Source organism: Zosterops lateralis (genome assembly GCF_965231275.1).
Source record: "Zosterops lateralis genome assembly, chromosome: 3".
NCBI lineage: Eukaryota > Metazoa > Chordata > Aves > Passeriformes > Zosteropidae > Zosterops > Zosterops lateralis.
The window spans coordinates 15,704,845-15,731,116 of NC_139764.1; the positions used below are offsets into that span (position 1 = coordinate 15,704,845).

The following is a 26,272-nucleotide window of genomic DNA, read 5'->3' on the forward strand; positions in this document are numbered from 1 at the left end:
CCCAGAAGACCTTGGGGGTGCTGCTGGATGAAAAGCTGGACATGACCCAGCCACGTGCACTGGCACCCCCGAAAGCCAAACGTGTCCTGGGCTACATCGAAAGGAGGCTGGGCTGCAGGCCAAGGAAGGGGATTCTGCCTCTCTGCTCCCCTCTGGTGAGACCCCTCCTGCAGTGCTGTGTCCAGCTCTGGGGTTCTCAGCACAGGAAGGACACGGACCTGTTGGAGGGAGTCCAGAGGAGGCAACTGAGATTGTTAAGGGGGTGGAGCACCTCTCCTGTGAGGAAATGCTGAGAGAATTGGGATTGCTCAGCCTGGAGAAGAGAAGGCTTTGGGGTGACCTAACTGTGGCCTTCCAGTACCTGAAAGGATCCTAAAGGAACAATGTAGAGGGACTTTTTACAAGAGCCTGTAGTGACAGGACAAGGGGGAATGGATTCAAACTAAAGAGAGCAGGTTTAGAATATATATTAGGAAGAATTTCTTTATGGTGAGGATAGTGAGGCGCTAGAAGAGATTGCCCAGAGAAGTTGTGGATGTGTCATCCCTGGAAATATTCAAGGCCAGGCTGGATGAAGCTCTAGGCAATCTGGTCTAGAATCTGGTAACAGCAGGGGGTTTCAAACTAGATGATCTTTAAGGTGCCTTCCAACCCAAACCATTCTATGATTTTAGGATACAAAGAGATCTGTGAGCTGGTACCAAGGAAATCTATGTTTGTGGCTCAGAGGTGGTCACCTTTAACACCTAGGAATGTGCAAGAACCACTTGAAATTTGTTCAGTAGCTAACGCCCTTTCCCCGTACTTACTGATGTCAATGAACTTACAGGTTATGTTGCAACCTTCCTCTTCGCAGGACTTTCACGTGGTTGACTCTTTTTCAAGTTTGAACAAACTTCAATATTCTTGAGACTTCTGCCACTTGTGTTTGCCTGGCAAGCAAAGTGGCAGGAAGTGGGCTATACAGAGAGGCAGTCAGCCGTATATAGTGTATGAAGTGCAACTGTCGATGTTGTGTTGCCGTAGGACTACACCTTTAGAACCCTTGCACTGAGAAAGAGGAGTCACGCTATTTAGCATCCATCCACTGCAGCCCAAGTACACTGTCAAAGCTCGGGGCCTCAAAGCCGCGCCAGGGGGTGTAGGATATAGTGAGGTAGGCAGGTTAAGCAGTCCTGAGCCGTGCTCGCTGTGGTGGCTCCCTCAGGAGCCTCTCTCCGGCGGGAGGCGAGGGCAGAGCCCGGTTCTCCTTGCTCTTCCCGCTGCCGGCGCCAGGTGTCGGCAGGCGGCGCGGGCACGGCGGTGCAGGAGCGCCCCTCTGCCGCCGCTCCCAGCCTGCTCTCCCAGCTCCCGCTCGCTCCAGCCTGCCACCGGAAGGGTGTGGGTGGGTGCTGGGGCTGGAGCAGCCATGCAACTTGACTTTCCTCCCCCCTCCCAATCCCCCTCTCAAATCAAGCGTTAACTGCTTACTGGCTGATACATTTTTTTGAATGAGTCGGATGTTAGAAGAAGAGAAATGCGCTGTGCAGTGCTTGGGGGCCCTGGATAGGGCTTTGGGTGATAGGAGAGGCAGGACAGGGAGAAAGCAGAAGTGGCCATGGAGTTGCCTGCAGAGATGGATGGCAGGAGGAGTGCTGCAGTTGTCCTTTGGGAGAAGAAACTGGAGCAACCTCCTGTAGCAAGGTCCCTGCCTCAGCGCTGCAGAGGAGCTTCTGAGCGTCGGGAGCAGCTGGGCATCCGATGGTGACACTGGGTGACAGTGCTTGTTCTTGGCTGATGGAGACCAAAACTGATTCTGAACCGCCGGAGAAAGAGTTCTTGACTCCATCCGAAGCCACATTTATGTGCAGTTTTGCAGGGAATACACAAAGGAAATGGGAACATACAGCCCACAAGCAAAAGCAGGGTGGATGAAAGATTTATCTGGGAATATGAAAATGCTTTGTACAAGTGAACTAACTCTTCTTCTTTTCCCCTTCATTCACACAACAGAGAAATTTTAAATTAGAACAGGTTGTAACAGATTTAATTTAGATCACCATGGTGCCTAGTATAATGCTACAGCATATTCTAGTTTATCTTTTTCCCTGATTTTAAAGGGCTAAACAGTTTTTAAATTGTGGATTTGTTATAGAATGTATGGCTGCTAGGCAGTCCTAACCAATTAGAATTTTTTTTTACTGCACCATGATTAATTTTGTTAGATAAAACTACTGAAATACAACTGAAGGTAGAAATAAAAAGCATTTAAGTCTTCTACAGCCATGATTTACTCTTCAGAGATGCATTTAACGCTGTCTCCGGCAGAAGAGCTTCATCCATTTTCCAAACATTCATTTGTTTATTTCAAGATTAGTCTCAGTTATAAACAGACATTAAATCACCTCCAGGCCCTAATACATTGTAATGAAGTATTGTAAACCATGTAGTATGTTGGTTTAAACAATGTAATCAGAAAGCAACAAAACCATTTTCTCCTGGTTCTTGCTGGCTCCCTGACTTCTGTCTGTTCAAAGAAAAGTTCTTTTTAGTCTGTAAATGTCAAGGTCACTCAGAGGTCAAGTTTGTGCTTTTGAGCTGTGGTTCCTTTCAGGTTATTGGCTTTGTTTTATTACTGAAAGGAACCATCCATTTTGGCATATAGAGCAAAGAAGTCATGTAATCCTATTAAATACAAAACCAACATGTACAAATAATGGCAAGGGTTTGACAATTGCACAAAAGCCCCCTTTTTCTGCCCATGGTTAAGCCCGCACTGAGTAATTAATGGTCCTTCCACAAGCCTGTCTACAGTGGGAAAACTGCCTAACTAGTTTTCGAAACACTTGCTCAAAAACTGGCCAAGAGCCCCTTTTGGGCAAGCTGGCATCCTACTGCCATGCTCAGGAATGGGAGGGGGACAGAAGGCTCTACCTGTCACTTTCCATCTCAGAGCAGAACATGGCACAGAAGACAGGCACAGTCCTAGGCAGAGGATCCTTGGAAACAGAGAGAATTAATTAACAAAGAAGTAGGAAAGCATCTTTGGAGAGTTAAGGATAAAAGGAGGTACTTTAAGTTATTAGAAAATAAACTTGCTTTGTTGGCAGGAGAGAGAAGAAGTTGAAAGTGGAGGTTACAGCATGCAAGTTGAGATGTAAGTGGATCATTATGTACTGGGCACAAAAACTAAGACATAAAAAATTAATAACAAACAGCTCACTAATTTCCCTATGAAGAATGCATAGTGCAAGGTCAGTAGAAGAAAAAATTAGGAAGAGGAAGTAAGGTATAATCAGAGTTTAAAATGGAGCAAAGAAAGTACAGAATTATTTAAATAAAATTGTCCTCAAAGTGGTATCTACATAGAGGTAATTGAGGGAAAATGCCAAGGATTTTCCTGGTCAGTTAGTTAGGATCAGATGTGAACGATGGGCTTGCCACACTGTCTGTTCTGCTTGTCACTTCTTTGAGGACAGTCAGCTACCGTATGTGGAAACAACTGAAGGTTGCAAACCCCAGTTTTCATAAACAACATTCATAACACTATTTTCACATCCCTCAAACAAGCATATAGGTTATCACAACTTTAAAATCTCTGTCTGCTGGCAAGACAAAACATTACCATCCTATAGTGTATGCAAACATAAGAACTGACTGGATCTATTACTGATAAAGAGAGATGAGCTGATTGAGAACATAGATAGCAATTGAAGATAAGATGAAAAACTGCATGAAATGTAGGCAGGAGCTGGAGAAATTAACCCCAAGACATACAATTGAATATAACAAACATTATAGAAGAGGAAATGGGAAACTGAGAAATCTATATTACCCAGATTGTGAAACAAGACTTACAAAATGCCAGACAGTAAATGTTTCTGGCCTATCATATTGCAAGGACAGATAGACAATAAAGATGCTTGGAGTTTAAGTGTGGAACAGGTCCAAGATCTTCAGATAGTGTTCTAATAGGAAGGGAAAAACACTGGCACACCACCAGGGAAGGACCTCCACGCAGGACTGCTCCTTAAACACAGACTCAAGAGGTTTTTGGCAGACACTTCAGCGAGAATGGCCTCTAATGGCGCAGTCTTAAAACAAGTCTGGAAGAAGTCTCTCAACCCTAGCTTTGCTTCTTGAGTTGAGCATAGTTTTAGAAGGCCACAAGTTCAGTATGAGTAATTAGGGCTGATTTTTTTTTTTTGCCCTCCTTTGTTCCCAGTGCATCACTCAAGTAGTGCATGAAAAGTGAAATACACCCACAACTCCTCATCTGGGGATTTCCTCAACTGATAGACATTCAGAATATAATTAGCTCCTTTGCCCCTGTCTGGGGTGCAGAGGAATTATCAGTGCCTCCATCTTCAGCTATTGCTAGCTGCCAAAATAGTCAACTGGCATGGGACTCAAAAATCCATATATGAGCTGTACTTGTCCTCCCAAGGGGATGTAGAGGATGTGTTGACACGATAAGAGGACATATAAGCTGTAAAATATATACCCAGAGAAACACAAATGCCTGTCTTCTTGTTAAAATTTCTGAATAAAGTGAAATGGTTTCTGCAGACCAACACTTCAACTAAAGGAAGAGTTGATTTGAGAAACCTATTTTCCCTCTCCATATTTCTTCAAGCTTTTCTAGCAAGCTGGCAATGTTGTAGGTACCGCAGAATTAAAAGGTGAGCCTTCTGGTCCCTAGGTTATCCAGTCACTATTGGTGGGTTCCCAGGGAGCTCTCAGATATGGAAGGACCAGCTCATACTACCCACAGCTAGAAGAAAACTTTGGAGACTTTTATAGGAAAATTCCATACTTTAGTGACCCAAAAGAAGGTCTCTTCTTTTCCACCCCTGAAAAAAAAAAAAAATCTCATTACTAATTTGCTCCATTACCTCTTTTCTCAACAGAACAGACCCAAAAGTCTGACAGCTTTAGCCTCACAGAACAGGAGCACTACAGGAGATTGTTTTGGGGAACCCCTGTTTAATTGCCCAACTTCCATACTAAGCCATTGGAATGTGATAGAGATAGTTTCTTCTTTCTAGAAGCAAAATTAGTCCATCAGAAAGACTTCATGTGTTTACATATGCCTGGATTTGTCATCTGCTGCCCTTCAGCTGCTGCTGGCTAAACTTTCTCAGCTATAGAGCAAATTGGTTTTCCTCTACTATTCATTTTGTTAACTTGCTTTTAGGGGTTCCTTGCAGTTCCCTGTCTCACTGCAGCTATACAGTAACTTCACTGTATTTTCTGCTTTCTGTTTTTCAGTGCAGCTCTCACCTCCTCAAGTGTTTTGGGCCACCAAACTAAAACAGTGACATGGAAATGTAAAGGAGCTTGTCTTCTACTGTAAGTGCATTCCCATCACTGTAAAATTGTGAAACAATACAGCTTACATCTATCTGATGATGTAAAGTGCCCTACATCACTATAAACAGAATATACTGTATATATATTGCATATACAGTATGATATCCGTGTGAGTTAATAGCATTTTTAAACTTGACAGCTGTATCCCTACAGTTTAAATGCATATCTGCCCACTGTCACATATGTAAGAAACAAATAAGTAAGACACAGTGAAATGTTGAAGTAACTGGTATATATGACTATAAAATACTTGTATAAAAATTCAGGTTACAGTTCTGAAAGAAAGTTCAGAGCAGAAGATGTGGATGGCTGTTTTAAACGCCTTCAACAAAACCTAGACAGGGTACATTCCATTTTGAATTAAATCACCAAAATAATTTGCTTCTGTGCTGAGGAATATTAAATAGAAAACAGAAATGGCTGAAAGTAGGGTGACAGAGATAGTTCTGATCAGAGGTGGGTGTCTCTGCACTTCCGCACAATATGCAGTGCGCTATTGCCAAGATTGCATCCACTTCCAACAGACAAAATTCTGAAAAAGGAACAAAACTTTAATCTTGATCTCAGTTGCCAGTGTGGACTGAGACACATTGCATGTTGCAATAGAGAACCACAGTGACTTAATCATATCTGTATTTAGATATTAGCCTTCTGTTACAGAAAGTTATTTAGATTAACTGTAACTTAAAGTTAATATGCCAGGCTTCCTTCTACTCTCATCATGCATCTTTTCTATAATCTTATATCTTTAGAAAACTTTTGATTGTAATCAACTTCATTTTTTCCTTCTGTACTCAAAAGTAGAATTTCTCTTCTTCAACAAACACATTAATACAGCTCTCTGTAGCAAGCCATCCTAAAGCCTCTTTTTAATGTATCAATTTTATGACATAACAGATTTTTAAAGCCAAGATAAAACAATTCAGAAAGATTGGTGGGGGCATTCAACAAAATGAGGAGACAGTAGCTTAAATCTGTCATTTCACTGGATTTCACTGCATTTCAAGTTGATGTTACCTCTATAAAGGCAGTTTTCATTAAATAGTGTAATTCAATTGAATCTTTTTCTGCAAACAGGACTGTGTATTTCTTTCCAACAGTACAACAGCACCAGATTTAGCTGCTTCTTCATAGAGCACTTTTCAGCTGGTACCACTGGGAGCACATACAAAGCCAGTGGGATAAAGCTTCTTGCATGTCAGCCAAAGCTCCAAACATTTCAAGGTGGGCACAGGATTTACTTGAACAATACTGGTCAGTCTTCAGAACATAAAAAGGTGCAAAGACCTGGGAGAATTTTTTCATACTTTACCTCTGCAGCTACATTCCTGGAAGACATTGGACCACCTCTGTTCACTACTTTAACCATCTGTAATGACAGTATTACTGTCCCCTGATTGTATTCCCAACTCAGATCCACAGTTAATGGTTTTAAAGTGCAGAATAGCTCAAATCACACCATCGACTTAAAATCTGGAAATTATTAAAGAAAATATTTTCACTTGTTAGTTTTATAAAGATACATCGGTTTTATATGTTTATGCATTCATAATTTACAAATGCATGTAATATGATTTATGTAATGTGTATAAATTAAACAAATTTGTAAATTTACAAATATATATGTCAGTGTATTGTATTAAAAAAAAATCCTCTTTTCTGGCATGTGAAAAAGGCACACAAACCGTGCATTGCTCACTAGGACAAAATCCTGCAAGATGGCCCATGTCACTGTGTCTCTTGTGCGCATATGTACATGCCTACAGATTATTCCTGACAGCATGATAGTATAAGCAACTCTTCCTAGAGGAATGGGAACTGGCACAAACCAAATGAAGCAAGAATGTCTTTTAAAGAAAAGAACTCCTTTTCCTCTCTAGAGCTCACATACAGTTGCAAAACACTAATAGCATTACTGGAAAAAAAAAAAGGTTTTAAAATCATCACTATTTCTCACTTTCCTATCTGTTATTTCTTTACCAAAACATTCCTAAACACTTTACATGTTTTAATTTGCTTCAGGGCATCCCTGTGAAGTGACATTGTATCTCAGTTGCAGAGAGATGCAGAAAGGTCAAAGCCATGTTCCACCAAGAGCTGCCAGGAGGATCCCTCATCCAGCAGCACCCAGCTCCACCAGCACTGGGCCAGAGCCCCAGGGGCTCAGCAGCTACTGCAGGTTGTGCTGAAGGAGCAGATCAGTGACTGACTTAGAAGATGGGCAGCTCTAAGCTTTGCTAAAACATTCCTGAGGTTGTAGTTGAGAGAAAACTAGTGCTTGTGGATTTCCAGAGCTGACTGCAGTGCAAACAGCTGTACTGGTTCAGTTTTCCTTTTGTTTTTGTCCACTACCTGGACTGACCTCCTTAGAGAGCATCTTATCTGTCAGATGAGATAGCAGCTGTGGCTTTGAGACAATTAGAGGCAATTTAAAGTGGTGTGGCTGCAAATCCCATTTTTGAGCACACAATCCTGTCTTCTTTTCTGTTACTTGTCTGACTGACTCAGTGAAGCTATCTATGGGAAAAATGACAGGGCATTTCTGCCAGCACTGGGAGGTGATCTGGCTCACCAGGTGTCAGAGGTGATCTGGATCACAGTGTCAGCGTTGGGTGCAAACAGGGGGCAAAGCTGTGTAGCTGGAGTCAGTAACTTCCATAAAGGATAGCAGGACTTTAGCCATCACAATTAACTTTTGTTTTAGCCTTAATGGAAAGATTCATAGCATCATTCATTTGTAAAAGACCTTAGGATCATTGAGTCCAATCATTAACCTGATACTACCAAATCCACCACTCTCCCTTAATACCACATCTTGCATATCTTTTAAATCCCTCCAGGGATGGTAACTCCACCACTTCCCTGGGCAACCTGTTCTAATGCTTGACCACACTTTCCATAAAGAAATTTTTCCTGATACCCATTCTAAACCTCTCTTGGTGCAACTTGAGGCTATTTCTTCTAGTTCCATTCCTTGTTAATTGAGTGAAGAGACCAACCCCATCCTGCTACAGCCTCCTTTCTGGTAGTTATGGACAGCAGTGAGGTCTTCCTTAAGACTCCTTTTTTCCAGGCCAAACAACCCCAGTTCCCTCAGTCACTCCTCATAAGACTTGTGCTCCACACACTCCACCAGCTCTGTTGCCCTTCTCTGGACATGCTCCAGAACCTCAATTTTTTTCTTGTAGTGAGGGGCCCTGTGAGCAGGGCTTGCACCAGCAGTCTGAATGAAAGCAGTATGCTTTCATGCTCTCCCCTCCTTGGCACATTTCCTGCACCATTCCTTATGCTCTGCAATCAGCAAAGCAATCTGGCTGAAAGAAAAAAATAAAATTAAAAAGTCTTACTTCCAGGATTAGTTTTCAAATGGCAGCAGCATGATCTGAGATCATATTAGGCTGCCAGTGAAATCTGTGACCTCACCTCATATCTGGAATCAGAGCAGTCACTGCAGTGGACAAGAGGCAACTAGGACCAGCAAGGCTGGGATATTGCTCTCCTGACACAGGCCTGCTCCTCATCTGGGTCGTGGAAGTGGACAAAGAGAAGTACATGGTAGTTTGCAGTAGCTGGGGTCCTGATGCATTTCTACTAAAAATTATTCAGCTCCATTTTAACCCTTGTCTGGTTTTTTTCTAACTTGCAATGGATGCAGTCAGAAGTGACATTGAAGAGGGCAAGCTATTTTATCCTGGAAGCTCTCCATGTCCTGAGCTTCCTGGTGACAGGACCTAAGAGGGAGAAACACCACAGCCCAACATACATGAAGGCAAGAGTGCCAAGGCCAGAGCAGAGATACTGTTGAAACAAAGCAGAGATACTGTCTCTTGAGCACGGGGACAACCTGGAATTACGCATTTGTTATTCTCTGAGCAAGACCATTGCCAATAATTATGGGGGTTTTTTGTGCATGTGTTCAGGTTGTGGGAAGCTGTTGCTACTTCCCTTTTGATGCACAGGGAATGAATGTGTTCACAGAAAACACACGTTTGGCTTTTTAAAACTGTTCTACCACTGTCACTCCTGTAGGATCCCAGTGTGTCTTACAGATCTAAAAGAAAAGAGACAAATGACTGACTAAATTCAAGAGATCCACATGATACTAAATTGATTTAGAAGGGAAAGAACCAGCAACTTCATGCTGGAAAACCTACAAACTGAAAGAAAAATCAAGGTCAAGTATTTAACCAAGGGGTGGATCAGTAATTACACCAAAACAACAGGTAACAAAGGATAGATTTGTCATCTCTTGAAATTTCCACGATGGCTTTTACTTTTTCTGGAAAATAAGGCTATAATCTCGATTACAAGTATAAAGTCCACATTATGTCGAATGTCAGGTTCTGAAACTGAACTTGCTTTTATACCTAAATCCATCAGTACACTTTATGGCTCAAAAGCTCCCCCTTGAAACAAATCTAAGCCTGTCATTAGCCTTGCTCAATGAACTCAGATAATTGCAGTCTGATTATTTATTTTTTTTTAGGATAACATCCACAATTCAAAATTCAACCTGAAAACAGGCATCTAAAACCAAGAAACTGGATATTTTGGCTGCTGTGACTTTGACCAGTAAGATACTTGCATAAATGTGATTTTTTTTTTTAAGGTGTCTGAAATGGTTTTGTTTTAATGACTCCAGTTATTGAAAAAAGGTATGTTGCTTCCTACCACAGCCATAGTTTTCTTCAGCATTGTCATTCTTAGAAAGCCTACAAAGTCAAGGCAAAGCCTTCTAATAAAAACTAAGGCGTTTAGGAAAATAATGACACAGCAATTCTGCGCCAGAAAGGAATGAACCAGGAGGATGATCAGAGACCTCTGTCACTTTTAAACTTCTGTAATGCCTTCATTTCTGAAACAGCCCCGCTTAGGAAAAAAAAAAAATTAAAATGCATTAATTGCTAACAAGACTCTGGCAGAGCGATGGCAGTTCCCGTAAGACATTTGCTGCTTTTGTGTTGTTTGTAAGCACTGGGAGGTTTCGGAGGCAGCTGAGCCACCCTGCCAACTTGCTGCAGGGCTCCCCTGGCCCCCCAGCTCCGCCTGTGCTGACCTCCCAGGGAGCTCACCAAAATGGCAGGAACTTTAGCCTGGAGAGGGAATAGCATTCTGGCTTGGCCAGCTGAACCAGCTCGGCGGGCAGGGAAGGAGAGGGCAAGGTCTCCCTCTTCTGACAGCAGCAAGCGGGCGGCTGGGCCAGCCAGGACCTCAGCCCGGTTTGAGGGCTTCCAGCTCACCAACTGGCCAGGTATCCCTGCCAAATCCTTGTTGAACAACATCATGACAAGCCTGTAGAATTATTCTGAGGCTGAATACTGTAAATCGCAGTCTGATTTTTTTTATGCAAAAGTGGGAAGCTTGATACTCAAATCCTTAAAAGATTAGAAGAAGGATCAGGAAGACTGAGAACACAAATTAAGGTTTTGTGCTTTTGACGAAGACCAACTCATAACAGGCAGGATAAACACAAAGAATGCAGTCTGGCTATAGCCAGCCCACACAATTTTATGGAAATGTTGTCCAGAGTTAAGAGTTTTGTGTAGCTAAACTTGTTATGGCAGAGTAAGATGGGTCTAATTTATAGCATGTCAGAAGGCTGCTTGATAATCACAGAATATTCTGGGTTGGAAGGGACCCACAAGGATCATCAAGTCCAAGTCTTAAGTGAATGGCCCACACTGGAGGCAAACATACAATCTTGGCCTTACTAGCATCATGCTCTAATTAACTGAGCTAATGATTCTTTGTTCAAATTTAAATGAGACATTTGCTTCTATTTTGAGTTATAGCACAAACCCTTGTGTTTCAGGTAAATCAAGTAACACCTAGCTGATTCAACAGAGATTTGCTTGCATTGATTAATTGGACAAGTAGAGATGCTGAGACAAACCTAGAAAGACTGTTAAATTCCATTGCTTATTTTCAGAGGTCATTTTGGAAATCACAAGTAATATGGGCTATTCTGGGTTCCAGACTAGACACAAAAAACAAACAGAGGCAAAGCACATGTCGAGTTGTGGTTTTAATTCTATTTTCATCATAGTTTATATAACTTAGGACTCCAGCAAGCAAACAAGCCAACCATTGAATCCAAAACTCAGCATAGATTTTGCATAGCTCAGCACAGAGAACTTACAGTATCTGAATGGTATTCTTCAGTTAAGTAAAAATAAAATTAGAAAATTAATAGCTGGCTAAGAAAAAACCAAGCCTTTCTCACGTTTGCCTATAGTTCAAAGAAATTTAATAGCCAAGGGGTGACATCATACTTTTTCACTCTTGCTCTAATCTACACCGTAAATCAAAACAATCAAAACAATAAAAAGTTAAATTATTAAGAACAGTGGGCCGATGGAAGTGTCATGCAACCAGGAAACCAGGATGACCATAAAAAGAAAATGAGGCTGCTGGTAACCATAATGTAAGGCTGAATCACAAATGCTAACACCAAAGACCTTTTTCTGTTCCACTTATAACCCTTCAGAGTTTTGTCTGTTGGGGGTTTTTTTTTCCCTCTTTGAAGGCAGAAGTAGGCCTATCACCATCCCCGTTTCAATTTCTCTCTCCCAAGCTATGGTTTCTTACAGTCTGTCATTGTCCGTGAGCCTAAACAGAGCGCTGCATAAGCTGTGCCCATCACATATCTGTCCCCAAGATGTAAAACCCTTCCCTGCGAGGGAACATTTTGGTGCAATCTAATGCAAATGCTGAGCCCAAGGGAAGAAGGGCCGATGACCTATTTCACCAAAATGTTTCTGTGGACTTAAAAAAAAAATAAAAAATCATTTACGACTACCAGCGGCAAAGATCAGTGACCGCAGGAGCAAGTTCCTACACTGCTGGCTGTATTAGAGAATTAACTTCTAAATTAACCCGAAGCGGAGGAGCCGCCCTGGAGCCGGAGGCGGCCCCGGCAGGCGCAGCAGCGTTTCCCCGCTCAGGGCAGGGAGCTCCGGGGTGAGAGAGAGAGAGAGAGAGCGAGCGCGCCTTTCCCGCGGCCACTGTCCCCCTGCGCGCCCCGGGGCTGGGGGAGGCCGGGCAGGGCACCCCCGGCTCCAGGGAGCAGCCCCTCCATCCCAGCCCCTCGGCACTCGGCGGGACCCCTCGGCCCCAGCGCCGCCGCCCGGGCGGGAGCGGGATCGGGATCGGGATCGGGAGCGGGATCGGTGCCGGGCCCCACCGCCCTGCGGCACTCGGCGGGATCCCGCGGCGGCCCCGAGCCCGCGCCCCGCCGGAGCCGCTGACAGGTCGCCGCCAGTGGCCCCGGCACCTGCGCTGCGCTCACCGCCCTGAGAGGAGGGGCTGCCGGCCAGACCGCGGCGCGGCGGAGCGGGAGAGAGGAGGGAGGGAGGGAGGCGGCGGCGGCGGCGCACGGCCGGGCGGGCGGGCCCGGGGGCGGCGGGCGCCCCTCGCCCCGCGGCGGGGCCGGGCGGCCGCGGCGCCACCGCCACCGCCACCTTACTTCCTGCTTCGCCACCCGGGGCCAGACCCATCGCGGCGGAGGGATCCCGCCGCCTCCCGCAGCCTCCTCCCCCTCCTGCTTCTGCTTTTCCCGGCTCCCTGCTGCAAGGAAATTATTTGACAGCGATTTGCTGACACCGGGATTTTTTTTTCTCTTTTTTTTTTTTTTTTTTTTTTTTTTTTTTTTTTTTTTTTTTCCTTTCTCTCTTTTTGCATCACGGACTCGGCGGCGCGGCGGGCGGGGGAGGCCGTGCCGGAGGTAAGTGGCGGTGCCCGGAGCCTCCCCCGGCGCGGGGCCCCCGCCCCGCTCCGCTCCATGTGCCGGGGTGGGTGCCGCGCCGCGCCGGGCCGGGCCGGGGGAGCGCGTTTCCTGGCGGAGCGATATTTGTTTACAGGATGGGCGCCGTACTGTAAGTGAAGTAGGACCGAGCCCCGGGGCAGCTCCGTAATAAATGAATTAATATCGCGATTTGCTCGCCGACACCGCCAGGAGCCCCGTGCCCGCCCCCCCCTCTCCCCTCCCCACCCCCGCCCGGCTGCACTTGTTGCAGACTCCGCGCCAGGTAGGGACAACGCTTCGCAAGTTTCGCTTTTGCAGGAGCCGCGGCTGTGCTGGAAGGAGAGGAGGGAGGAAAAAAAAAAAAAAAAAAAAAAAAAAAAAAGAAAGAAGGGGGGGGAGGTGGGGGAGGAGGGAGAAAAAAAAGTTTGCAGCTCGCAGTTGACTTTCGGTCTGCAGCGCCCAGGCCCTGCCCGGCCGCCGCCGCCTCCTGCCCGTCCCGGGGGCGCTCCCGGTACCTGCCCGGGCCGGGGGGCGGCGGGGCCGGCGCTGCTGCTGCTGCTGCTGCTGCTGCCGGTCCCGGGCGCCGCCGTGCCGTGCCGTGCCGTGCCGTGCCGTGCCGTGCCGTGCCGTGCCGAGCCGTGCCGTGCCGAGCCGAGCCGAGCAGAGCAGAGGCGGGTTAGGGCGGCTCGGCGGGGCTGGCCGCGGAAGTTCTCCCGGCCGCGCTGCCCGTCACGGCCCCTGACACGGGTGGGCTCCCCCGCCACCCGCTGCTCCCGTCCTTGGTCCCGCAGCGCGCCCGGCGCCGTCCCGGTGTCGCTGTTGGTATTGGTCCCGGGGCTCGGCTGCGGAGCCCTTCCCGGGCGGCACCGCGTGGGGCGAGCTCGTTTGGGAGGAGGAGGAATGGGAATTCCTCCCTCCATTCCCGCGGGAGAGGAGCGCGCGGCGGGCTGGGCGCTGCAGGGGCGCTCCGCTTTCCTGGCCCGGCAAAATTACCGAGTGGTAAGGAGCAAAAAAACTCTTAGCCAGGTGTTTAAATACCGGAGAGGCGATTTGCAAGGGAAATTAATCGGCAGTTAAGCAGTTAATAAATGGATAGTGCCTGTTCATCCTTCTGCGGACTTTACGGAGTGGTTTTCACGTCTGCCTGCCAACTAACCGGGCTTGACTGATGGAGATGTAAACCTAGCCAGGTTATTACCTTCGGCCACTAAAATCTGACCTGCACTTGCCATCCTTGTGCGCCAGTGCTGGTCATCGTTCTGATAGTTACAGGTGAGATTCATACATTTTACAAACTGGCGTGATGGCAGCAAAATGCACAGGATTACTCTTAGTTTAAATATTTATGGAAGATATTGTGAAGTGCTTAACTGCATGATTAATGTTTTAAGCAGGTGATCACTGAGGGGGAAGTTTTATGCCTTTGGTTGATACAATTTTACTGTAGATAGGGGGAGAGGAGAGAGTTCATCTGGCAAGGTTGGCCTGGCTGCTCAGCAGGGCCACTCTGCTGCCTGTGCCCATCCTGCTTGGGCCTCTGGCCCGCAAGAGCTCCCCTGGGCACCAGGGATTTGTCTGTTCCCCTCTCTCAGGGTACAGTGTTGTGATGAGGTGACCCATCCTTATAGTGTCAGTGTGTGCATGGCTTGTTCCTGCATGCAGTACATGCAGCTGCTCGCTGTCATTGCTTATCTGCTTCATGGTCTTGGATGTTCAGTTGGATCAGAATGGAGCCAGTGCATTAATAAGGTGCAGCTATCTAGAAATAACCCATTTTGCTTTGTTGCCCACAGAAGTGGCGGTGTTGAATATGTCCTGGTTGCTACCTTACCTTTTTTCTAAGTGTCATCCAAGGCACACATATAACAACAGAAGGGCCACTCCATGAGGGCTCTATGTGTGCGTGCTATGCAACTTTGCATAAAACAAATAAAGAATTTTTTTTTTCTAGAATTTAGATAAGTGATTTTTCATGTGAAGGAAATGTGTTGTATGCGCTTTTCTTTCTTCTGTAGAAGATACTTTGATAAACTTTGGAAAAATTAAGACCTTAACTATAGCCTACTCAAAAGGTTTTGGTACAAATGAACACTCTAGAACAATTTGTTCTACCACTGATTACCAGCTTATGTTTCTGAAGTTGGAGACCTCAATGAGGACCTGAGCAGCACTGTGGTGTGGTGGTCAAACCCGTGTATCTTGAAAAGCCAAAAAAAACTCAATTACAAGTAATATGCTTCACTGTGAAACTTGGCCTGAGTGCAGGCTGGAGAAGTGGCCTCTCAGTGATATGATAAGAGCAGAGCTTAATCACGCTGCTGCATCAATGTATGTCCTGTTGGCATGTTGGCATCCCTCCCTGGGGAAGAGGGATGAGGCCACAGGTAGCTAGGCAGGCATCCTGCCTCCAGTGTTTAATACCATGGGCCAACATGAGCGTAAATAAACCACAGCATGACTAACCTCTCTACCTAACATTGACTCATGTTGTATTTCGATAGACTGAAAACCTCTCCATGCCTAAGCCATTTCATTTTCTCAACCTACTGATGATGACCTGCCTATTGAGAATCCTCCAGTATTCATTTCAGACCATAAAGCAAGTCCTTGTTTTAGGTTTGTTTTGCTTTAGGGTACTGCTCACGTAGCCTAGATAGAAAAAAGGAATTCCTAGATTTTAAACTCAAAACTTTGTTGCTTTTCTTTTTCTGGCCGTTTTCATTCTTCAAGTGATACAGTGAGGCTTGCTATTATAAACTGGGCTCATAATGGCATCCAGGAGTGTGAGAAAAGTATAAGAGCAGTTCTGTGGAGTATTGTAGGTTTCCTATAGCAGTCAGTTAATATTTTGCTGTGAATATTTTCATCTTCTTGTTGTTTTTTTTTATTTTTTTCAAATGGGGGATATGTCACCTAAAAACTTATTCAGCTAAGTGTTTGAGAAGGCCCTTCTCTCCCTTTCCCAACACTGTAATGGGACTGTATAAAAAAGAAGGGCCCTGCATTGTGCCTCCTTAATATGTGTCATAATAACTGAGATAAGGCAGTTTCATTTCAGCTTCCTTAGAAATATGTGTTTGTTTTTTGGGGTTGGTTTTTTTTTTTTTTAATTTTTTTTTGTTTTGTTTTGTTTTGTTTAGGTTTTTTTTGTTTGTTTGTTTGTTTTTTAAAAAGCAAGCAGAGTTTGACAGACACAAAATAATGGTTGGTGTGGAAACCATTTGTTTCCTCCCCTTGCATTCTTTTGAGAGCTGCATAGTTCCAAGGAAAATTTATCAGAATTGCAATTTTTTCTGTCCCTAAAATTAACGGATCCTTTTGCCTGCCTTCCACCCGAGAGAAGGAGGCAAAAGCATCTTCCAGTGCACGTATGAATTGAATTCTGCCGTGAGTAGCTGCCACACCCATGGTTATTTACGTAAGGTGAGGAGCACAAGTGGTCACACTGACTTCCATGGCACTGCTTACAGCGGTAGAGTTACTGTGTATGTAAGTGCTGAGGGAGTGAGGGGGTTGCATTCAGAACTAAAGAAAAAGGAAGGCGGCATATTCTGTATGGTTTGCTGTATGTGAAGTTATAAAACCTCTTCTTAACTTGTCCATCTCTGAGAAACCTATTACTGTAATCAGTTGCAGGGCTGTGAGGGGAAATCGGGCCTTCTAAGATAAAGACAAAAATAGCACATTCAAATGTATTTTAAGAAAGGCAACTCTTCCTTCAAAGAGTAGGTCTGAACCTGGTTCAAAGAACAGTAGCAACCATTTTATTGGGTTGGGTTTTTTTGTCTTTAACAACTCTTTGCTTGAAACGAAACAGATTTAAGAGATTCCCTGAAGTTACTTTTGAGCAGCATGCATTTAGGCACCAAGTTAACTTAGCTTGTGGGAGTATCTCCTGTTAGATCTCAAATGCCAAGAGTGGGCACTTCAGATTCTTGCACCATCATCTCCTTGCTGTGGCTCTGTATGTCCAGGCTTGCCAGGAGGAAAAAGTGGGTGACACAGTTGGTCAGCAAATCATATTTACACTGGTTCTTCTTGGATGTTGGTTTCTGCAGGAAGAAGGAATAGTGTTTTTGATAGCAGTTGCTTTTCTCTCTTTCTGGCTTGCCTGTGTCACTCCATGATGATGGAGATGTGGGCTCACCTGAACCTGCTCAAAACAGCAGCAGAAAAAAAAAACCCAAACCATTGATTTGTGTGGGGAAAAAACTGGAAAATGTGCTCAGGTTAAAACCTGCTGCCACAGAAACTTGAAGGAAAATACATCATTTATGTTACTTTCTTCTTGAGAGGATAATGGTTTGGGGAACCCAGGACATGCTCTTAAATATCTACCCTATTACTGTGTAATCATGTTTGATTTTTTTTTAAAGTTTAAACTCTTTGCATTAGAGTGGGGGTGTTGCAGGGTTTTGGAGTAGTCCTGTAGTTAAGTATATTTTGAGGTTCTGAGTGAAATGAGTCTTGTGGTTTCAGCTTACTCTGTAACAAAGAGTAATGTGTCGCACACAAACAGCCCACCTAAGTTTTTATAATTGACTGATGATTTGCTCTGGAAAGACCCAAAATCCTGATATGAGGCAGATTTTTGCCTTTTGGTAGTTGATTTTTTTTTTTTTTAGTTTTCTTTTTAGTTTGTCATTCTCCAATCTACAGTTTAAATTTTGTTAGAATTTTGTTAGAATTGCTTCTCTCCGGCTTCCCCTCTGCTGCTCAGGTGGGCTGTTGCCATTTCCCAGGCACACAGTGACAATGCTGAGTTTCCATACCTCACCAATGTCTAAAGCAGCCATCCTGGGTCTTGCCACAAATTTTCTCCTGTCTGTTTAGTTCAGCAAGAAAATGGTTTCTGTCTTTCCCCTCCCTCCCCTCATCAACTCCTCATGGTAAGATTTTTTTTTTTTATAGAGCCCGCATTGTGATATGTCCTTGAATTGCAGAGCTGCAAGGTTTTGTTTTCATTTGCCATTTTTTCTCTTCATGTTTAAAGTTCATTGCAACTATAGCAAAGCAGGATTGTTGCAGATGGTCTTTTTTGATTCCTTCCTCCTCCCCCCACTCCCCACCTTGTCAAAAATCTCAGATTCACTAAAAGGAAAAACTCAGGCTTGGGTACTAAAACTTACTCCAGCTAACTCTGGAGTGTTAAGACTGCAAAAATATGGATGGGGAAGGATTGCCCCAGCAAAACAGGTAGGTGTAAGTTAAATGTTAAATTATCAGCACCTCCTTTTTAGAAGATCCCTGATGGTGGGGTTTTTGTTCACACCATCTGGCTAAAACAAGGCTTACCAGGACTCTTAAAGGACAGGGGCCATTTGAGGTGCAGAATTTATATCAGGTAGTTTCTTTTTAAGTGAATGTCAAATCCTAAATAATTTCAGCATCAGACTATGCAGAAAAAGTACCCAACCCTGTGAAGCAAGTTTAAAATTTGAAAACGGCTGAAGTTCTGTCTTTTTTAAAAATTAAATAATTTTTCTCTTTGTTCTCCTCTCCCTCCTCTCTTCTTCTCCGACCCCCCCGCCCCCCCAATTTTCATTGATGGGGAAGTTTCATTTCCTTTATTTATATATTTTTAGTGTATGTGTGTTTGGGGGGGCATGAGGGTGGATAGGAAGGAAGTCTGTGTTCTAGTTTTTATATTTAAAACTAAAAAATAGCTAATGCTGGTGTGTTTAGAAATGACTTTAAATACATTCTCCCCAGTAAAACAAAAATTCTGCTCGTGAATAGTGAATATTATTAGGGCATTGAGGGGTTTTGCAACACTTCTGTGTGGGTGAGGGTCCTGTCTGAGTTCCAGTTGTACTAGCAGGAAAGTGTTTTTCCCAGTACTGTCATGTTTCACATGCCGAATCAGAACTAGAAGTGCATTTTCCTGGAAGGATCTCTGTTTACACTTGGAGGGTTATGCCAATTACAGCTACATTAGGCTTTTTTTTATTATTATTTTTAATTCCACGCTTGACCTACATAGTAACTTCTTTCATTTTCTTAACAGAACACCCACTACAATTCTGGAATGTCAGTAAGGTAAACCTGCTGTCCTGTGGCTCTAATGCATATGGCTACTCTTGCAAGAGCATGATCTTAAGTGGGTCCTCATTAAATGAATGCTGCTAGAGCTTTGCATAACTTGAAATAGCCCTCTATTCTCCAGGCAGAATTGAATACAGTTTATTGGGGAGCAGGAAATATATTACAAAGCATGTTGTCCATATGTTACTATATTTTTTCTTCAAAAGAAATGTACTTTAATTCTGAATACAATTTTTTTAATACTGCAGGTTAGGAGGTACTGCAGCGCAAATCTGTGAAAGTTCAGAGACATAAGCTGAGGTGATTTTAATGCACATTCTGATCAGAGATTAAAAGTTGCTAACTCTTTTGACAGTGGAGTGGTTCATGAAGGAGGAGAAGGTAAATGGGGTTTCTTTGGCAAGTGTCTGTAGGTGCTGGGTGTTGGAGCAGGAATGCAGCTGGCAGTGCTGCCTCCTGGACTTGTACCACCAGTACTTCGTTCTGCTGCTACCTTGCTGTCTCTTTCTGCTGGTGGAGGTGATGTCCTAGTGGAAGATCTTGTTTGTACCAGAAAAAGACAACCCTGACTAGTAAATAATGCTTTTTTTAATTATTATTTTAATTTTTTTGTAAGCAGATTTGCTATGTATTTGCTCTTCATGTGATATTAAAATTAGCATTGTTAGCAACAGTAGCAGTGCATTAAATAAAAAAATGGATGCTGAGCAGACTTTACATGGTTCACAAATATGAATACTTAGAAGACTGTACATAGCTAAACTGAACTTTCTTTTTCCTAAAATGTAGGCTGCCAAAGCCCTGAAATATTTAGGATATTGACTTAAAATTTTGTAAACATCATGTCAATTGCTTCTTTTTTGGTCTGCTGCTTTTATATTTTGTTTTATCCTGAGCATGGAAGCTGGGCTTACCTTGCAGAGAGCTGGTGGTGTTTGAGTTGGCCCCTTGCTGCTCTCAGCAAGGAGAGGACTGTAAGTTGCACTCTTTTGAGAGGCTGAAAGCATCTTCAGTGTCTCCTAGGCCACCAGTGGGCCTTGAAATAACCCTGAGCTCTGTGGCCATTACCAAAGCTGAGCTGGAGCCTGTAGTCACCTGAAGAACAAGTACATGCCATGTATAGCTCAATACTGCTGAATGCAGCACTTTTGTTGCTGCTTGTGCCCCTAATATATTTGGAGGGAAATGTGTGGAAGCAGTTCAGATGTTAACTCACTGGCATTATTTTAGGTTTTTTTTGGTCACCTTTCAAAAGCTTATATTTAGTGTTGCAGGGGAATCCTTATGTATCTTGATGAAACAGAAGAAATGGTTAATGTTCAGCCACACTGAGTGGTGCAGCTTTGCAGTAGCACTGATGCTTTCAAATTCATGCAGTTCAAATTCAAGCAAAGGTCTCCCATGTGGTTGCTTGCATGTGTCCTATCTCTGTTTTGTATCTGTAATTTCGGTGTATGCTTCCAGAATGATTTTTTATTCATTTCCAATCATTCTTCAAAGATAACTGGCAAAAACCATCAGGCTGGTTCTGATTTTACAGCAGTAGAAGGTAGACGACTTTGATCTTGTTAAATTAATTTTCTTCATGTGTGGGCTGAGTGTGTAGTGAGCTGATTTAGTTTTTATTGATCACTGTAAAAACGTGAATTCAGCATCAGAGCAATGATAATAAACAAGTACTTGCAGTGATATTCTAATGAGTTCCTGGCAAAAATAAGGTGGAAAACCATCTCAGAGATTGACGTGCTTTAGCAGTGAGATGCTGAACCAGGATACTTTATTTGAAAGGGTTGAGTAAAGCCGTTTGAAGTTCTAACACTCTCTGGCAGCACACTTGCTGCGAGCAGGAGCATGTCAAATGGGGCAAGATGCAGGTTTTTCATGGAGGCATTTGAGTGTCAGAAATGGCATTCTTGCCTCTGTTTGGAAGGGCTTTCACCCTCCTGATTCATGCCAAGGTAAGACAGGTTGTAGGAACCAAGTACCTGCTTTGGTAGGAGGTGTCTGAGCACAAGCAATGGAGCACTGATGATCTTTCTGTCCCCATCCGCAGGAGTGCCCTGCAAACCATTGCCATGTGTTTCAATAAGTCTGCATGGCAAAGCATCAGGTACTGAGCGGGGGAGTGGAGAGAGGTTTCTAAATTAGCAGGCAATTTATGTCTGGAGAAGTGAGATTCATATTCATAACTACTTATTTCTGAATATGGTAGGGGCATATCTCCATTTAAGATGGCTGTAATTCTCTAAGCCAAAATATTTGCAGAAGTATGGGCAGGCAGATTCTCTCTTATTCTTCTACTGATGATGTGTTTCCAAGACTTGAAGAGGCTTCTCAGTTGTGATGGTGAACAGTGACTCTCTGTATTTTATTTTTTTTTGTCAGTTAAGCTTGTTTTATGCTGTCAGAGTTCAGTAAATTGGTATGTGAGCAATACGGATCACAATGAAAAATTACTGCTGCTGTCTGTATGAGTTTGATAAAATTAGAAAATGAGAGGCAAAATTTTTCTTAAGTGAGGAAAAGAAGGGTTTTTTAGGACTGAAATTTTGAAAGAGATGGTTTATAATGAACTTTAATACTTCTCTAAAGTTGCTGCTATTATAATGAAAGAGCATGAATAAGAGAATATGCCTTGCAGGTAAAACGAAAAAGATTTCACCGTTTATATACTTGAAAACCAAAGATGCATTGCAGAGGATGAATTTTACTGTTCTTATATTGCTTGTAGTAAAAAGTTAGTCTTTGAAGTTGAAAACAGCTTTAGATTTAAAGAAATAATACACCTGAAAAGGGAGGTACACAGAAAAAAAGACATTGGATTAAGTACTGTTTTGTTAATGAAAAGAATGTAAGTTAAGCCAAATGTGGTTGCCTGCATAGTAAGGTGCTGCTTAACATGAGTGGGAATGATAAAATAAAATCTTAGTAGACTTTTATTTCAACGATTTCCAACTTTCAGAAGTTTTAATCTGGACGTTGCATGCACATACATAAACGATAGACTAATACCACAGAATTACTCTAATTTATGAAAGGAGCTGTACTTTGATGCTGGAAGTCTGTCAGCATACGATCCCTAGGCTAACTACTTGATCGTTAGTTAAAGTAGGGGTTCATTAAAATAACATGGGCTCATCTGGTTTTAAAGGCCACCTCTCAGGCAGTAGGCGATGGTCCAAAAACAATAAGGTTGCAGTGCAGACATTATATGGCGATGGCACATAGATTACTACATATATTATTACATAAAGCTGGCTGGTGGGAAGGCTTCCGTCGGATTGCGTGCTCAGTATTGGACCAGATTTTCCAATTTTTAGTCATCTCTAGCAAGGCCTGCTCTTATTATAGCTGGTTGAACTACCTGTGTGACTGTTTGAAAGAAGGCGCAAGGTTGGGTCTGCATATGACTACAGCTCCCTGTTGTAATTATTTTACTCTGTAATAATTGTATTCTTGTAGTTGAAGTATCATAATTACAAAGTGGATGATGGGCTTCAGTTGTAAGGAAAATCCTTACATTTGACCCCCATGCCATCCTTAACATAAACAGCTTTTTTTTTTTTTTTTGCCTTTTTTTTTTTTGCTTTTTTTTTCAGGTATAACTTTTACTTTCAGGTTATTTCTGGAAAATCCATACTGCTAATTATGTAAATTGCAAGAAACGAAAAAAGAGAACAAAAGAGTGGGGCATCTTATTTTAGGCTTTGCAAATGCAAAGTCATATGTGGCCACTACAGCTATCTAGAATATGTACCTGCATTGTTCTGCTACTGTTTTTGTTACCAGTAAAACTTAAACTGGCCATTTCTCGGAGGCTTTGTACGTTATGTTACATATTTGCCAAATGTGGGAACCGGGAAGTTTTTCCAGGAGCAGGGTCAGCTTGTGCCCCCTGGAGAGTCCCTCCCTGCGGGGCTTCTTCCTTGCATACACAGAAGTTTCTTGCTGAAAGAAAATATGGAGCTTTCTTTTTTTGGTCTGTTTGTTTTTATGCTGTTGTGTAGGCAAGCGTGCGTTTTCTTAGGGCAATCCTCTACAAGAGCAGCAAGTTTCTGTACCTGCACCTTTTGCCTGTTCAGGCAGTAAGAAGCTCTCTTTGAGTGGAGGAAAGGCAGATTTCAGCCCTGCCTGCCGATCAGAGAGAGAGGAGAATGGAAGAAGTGGTGTTTGAGTGAATGAACAAACTTTCAAGCTGACTCAGTGATACACGTACAGGGTACACTGTAAGGATTAGTCACCAACTTACGGTAAATCTGTGTGCTGCTTGGTGGGATGTGTCTCTGTGGAGCTGCACTTAGCAAGCTTTGTAGACTGAGAATGCAGGTAAATGTTATTTCCACAGTATTTTCCCAGTGAACAACAACAACAAAACGCAGTGAAACTCAAAGGCTTGTAAATTACTAAGCTGAAGGCAAAAAAAATCTTTTGGCTATCTCATGGTGCTGCTATCTTCATCTGTGAAACTAGCAGAAAAATGAATAAATTATGCAACAACCTTTTTTTTTTTACTATTTAGAAACCTGTGCTTACATGTTATTGGTACTGTTCTACCTTGCTCTGTGCAGGTTGGTTTTATCTCGGGTTGTTTTTCTTTAAGTAGGTAGGTTTCAAGCTGCATTTGTGTAAAACACCAATTTACATGATGGCAACAGAATAACAATTACAGGGAAGGATATTCATCTGTTGAAAACACTATTTTCTTTTGCCAAACAGAAATTTCAGGAAAATTACCCTTCAGGTTGAATTTTCTTAAAAATGTTCTCAAGTTCTGAAATTATTTACTGGCATAATAGGTAAGCCCATCACTTACAGCAGAGTTCCTATTAGGAAGTTACTTTCTTGGGGGGGGGGAAGTGGAGAGGTTAATTTAAAAAAAGCTCTTCCTTTTAAAAAATGGTAAAATTATTCTGCAGCATTTCCTGAGTTACCCAAATTTAGTAAGTTTGGGTTTTTTGTACTTTCAGATTGTTCTTTCGTCAGTTTTTTCTGTTTGGCTGAAGTTTTGTTTGTTTGTTTGTTTGTTTTTTCTTGTTAATGTAGCTGAGCATCTTTCATAATTCTAAGATGCCCTTTCTCTCTCATCCTCTGACCTGTTTTGCTTGGCTTGTTTCATCTGTCCTTAGAGAATAGTTAATTTCAGCCATAATCATACCAAAAAATCCTTTAGAGCTGTTAGAGCAAGAATTTTTATATATATATACTTTGTTTAAAATTACTTCCTCCAAAATAAAAAAAAACCCAAACCAAACATCTTGTTGAAGAGTGAGAACCAGACAGTGCTGGCACTGCTGGGTGGGACGGTGCTGAGGGTGCGTGCCTGTACAAGTGGTTTGGCTCACTGCTCTCCCAGCGAGCTGATCCTGTCGAAGGCTTCGACTCCTCTGGAGAGCAGGAGAGAAGGCTGAAAGTGTTATTAAGTTTTGGGGTTATCTCACACTGTTTATTTGAAATGGAAGCCAAGCAATTTACATATCTCTGTATCTTGGATCTGAAATAAAAAAGATTTTTTTTCTTTCTTTTTTTTTTTTTTTTTTTTTTTTTTTTTTTTTTTGCTAGCCTGTGTGTGGAAATGACATCACAGCTTACATCAGCCATGCTAAATTCAGAGGTTTTTTTCTCCTCCCTGTTGGGTTATTAACTGAGCATTAGCTCTGTGCTGCGAGTCTTCCTTTGCTTCCTTTGTGGCACATCGATAACTTCATCATAAATGTTCTGAATTTTTTGCGATGAGGAGAAATGAAGATCTGGTGTAAAGCCTTTTGAAGCTGGTGGGAATGTAGCTCATTTCCTCGCTGTGCATGCAGCCAGACTGGGTGGCCCCCTAATGCTGCGTTGTTCCCAGGATCCCTGCTGCAGTGGAAGCAACCAAAGGACGGCACTGTGCCTTTTGGCACTTCTGGTGACCAGGTCAGGAGTTTGCTGTGGCACTTTGTTGGGTAGCTTATGTCCCCATAGCCCTGCAGGTCAAAACCTGCCCTTGTGAGACTGAGTAGATTTTGAACTAAAGCTCTCAGTTTGTGGCTGAATGTCCCATGTGCAAAGCTGAGCTCCTTGTCAAGGAGTAGAGAGCTCCTCATCTGTGCCAGATATCCCCAGGTTTTGGAGCTGCCCTTCTAGGGTTGATGTAGGGCTACAGCTGTGGCAAAGTGTGGAGGCATGGGGGTTTCCTGTGAGAGCCTGAGGACCTGGGAGGAGGGAAACAGAAATCAAATTAAAGTTGACATTTTGAAAAGTTGATTGCTGTGTTTTTTAATCATAAAGCAATTTTTAAAGTAAGTCACTTCCCAGAGGAAAAATAAATACATTAAGAAAAGGGAGAGATGGGATGTTGAATTTGTGTGCAGCAGACTTGGTAGCGAGCTGGTGGTTGTACCAATGTGCACAGAGACAAAGCAAAAGGACAACCACTGTTCTTACTCTCCTGCTAAATTTTCTGCCATAATGTCCTATATGTAGAGCATTTTAATTTATCTTTGCTGTTTTTGGAGGACTGAGGCTGTAGGTATGGGTCTCATCCCAATAACTTTAAAAAAACCCGCAAAAACCACAGTGAAACAAGCTCATCTGACACTTTAATGGGTGTGGAAAAATTTCCTTTCTTGTCATGTGTCTCCATCAGCGGCCCTCTGCCCTGGGAGAAAGGCAAGGGGGCCTCCAGGTACCTCCAGCAGGAAGACTTGCAGGAACAGCTTTGGATTGGGCTCATTGCATGCGAAAGTTACCGATATCCATTCACACGTATTTTTTTATGTCTCTTTTTCTGTGGTAGTCAAGAGCAAAGGGATGCAGGGGGAAGGGCTGAGGGATGTGCTGGAAGGGTACATGTTGGTGTAATCCCATGTGTTTGAGTGGTCAGTGCTTGGCACACAGCATGGAGCTGGTGCAATTACTTGTCTCTTTTAGAGCTTGTGAGGAGCACTTCGTTGCTGCAGTTATTTGTATAGCCATATGCTATTTTTTTTTCTTACATATGTTCCCTGATAATTGTCAGTAGCAGGTGCCTGTGAGCCAAGGCGGAGCGGTATTTAAAAATCAGATGCTTAATGGGATTAAAGAATTGTGTGAGTTAAGCACCAGCAAAAAGGCCAGGTTGAAAGCATTGGCCTCTGAAGGTCATGTTCCTTGCAG

The 26,272-nt window shown here is 43.3% G+C and overlaps 1 protein-coding gene across 5 annotated transcripts in view; it reads left to right on the forward strand.

The window, feature by feature from the left end:
- Positions 1–13,003: 13,003 nt before the first annotated feature.
- Positions 13,004–26,272, forward strand: part of TRERF1 (transcriptional regulating factor 1) — a 101,387-nt gene continuing 88,118 nt past the window's right edge. For 2 of the 5 annotated variants that reach the window (XM_083858608.1, XM_083858613.1), the window contains exon 1: positions 13,004–13,075. The gene's annotated coding sequence lies outside the window, so the exon portion shown is untranslated. Of the gene's footprint in view, positions 13,076–13,159; positions 13,227–13,368; positions 13,380–14,078; positions 14,096–26,272 lie in introns of those variants that run through there. The other 3 variants (XM_083858609.1, XM_083858611.1, XM_083858612.1) reach the window with 3 other exon arrangements.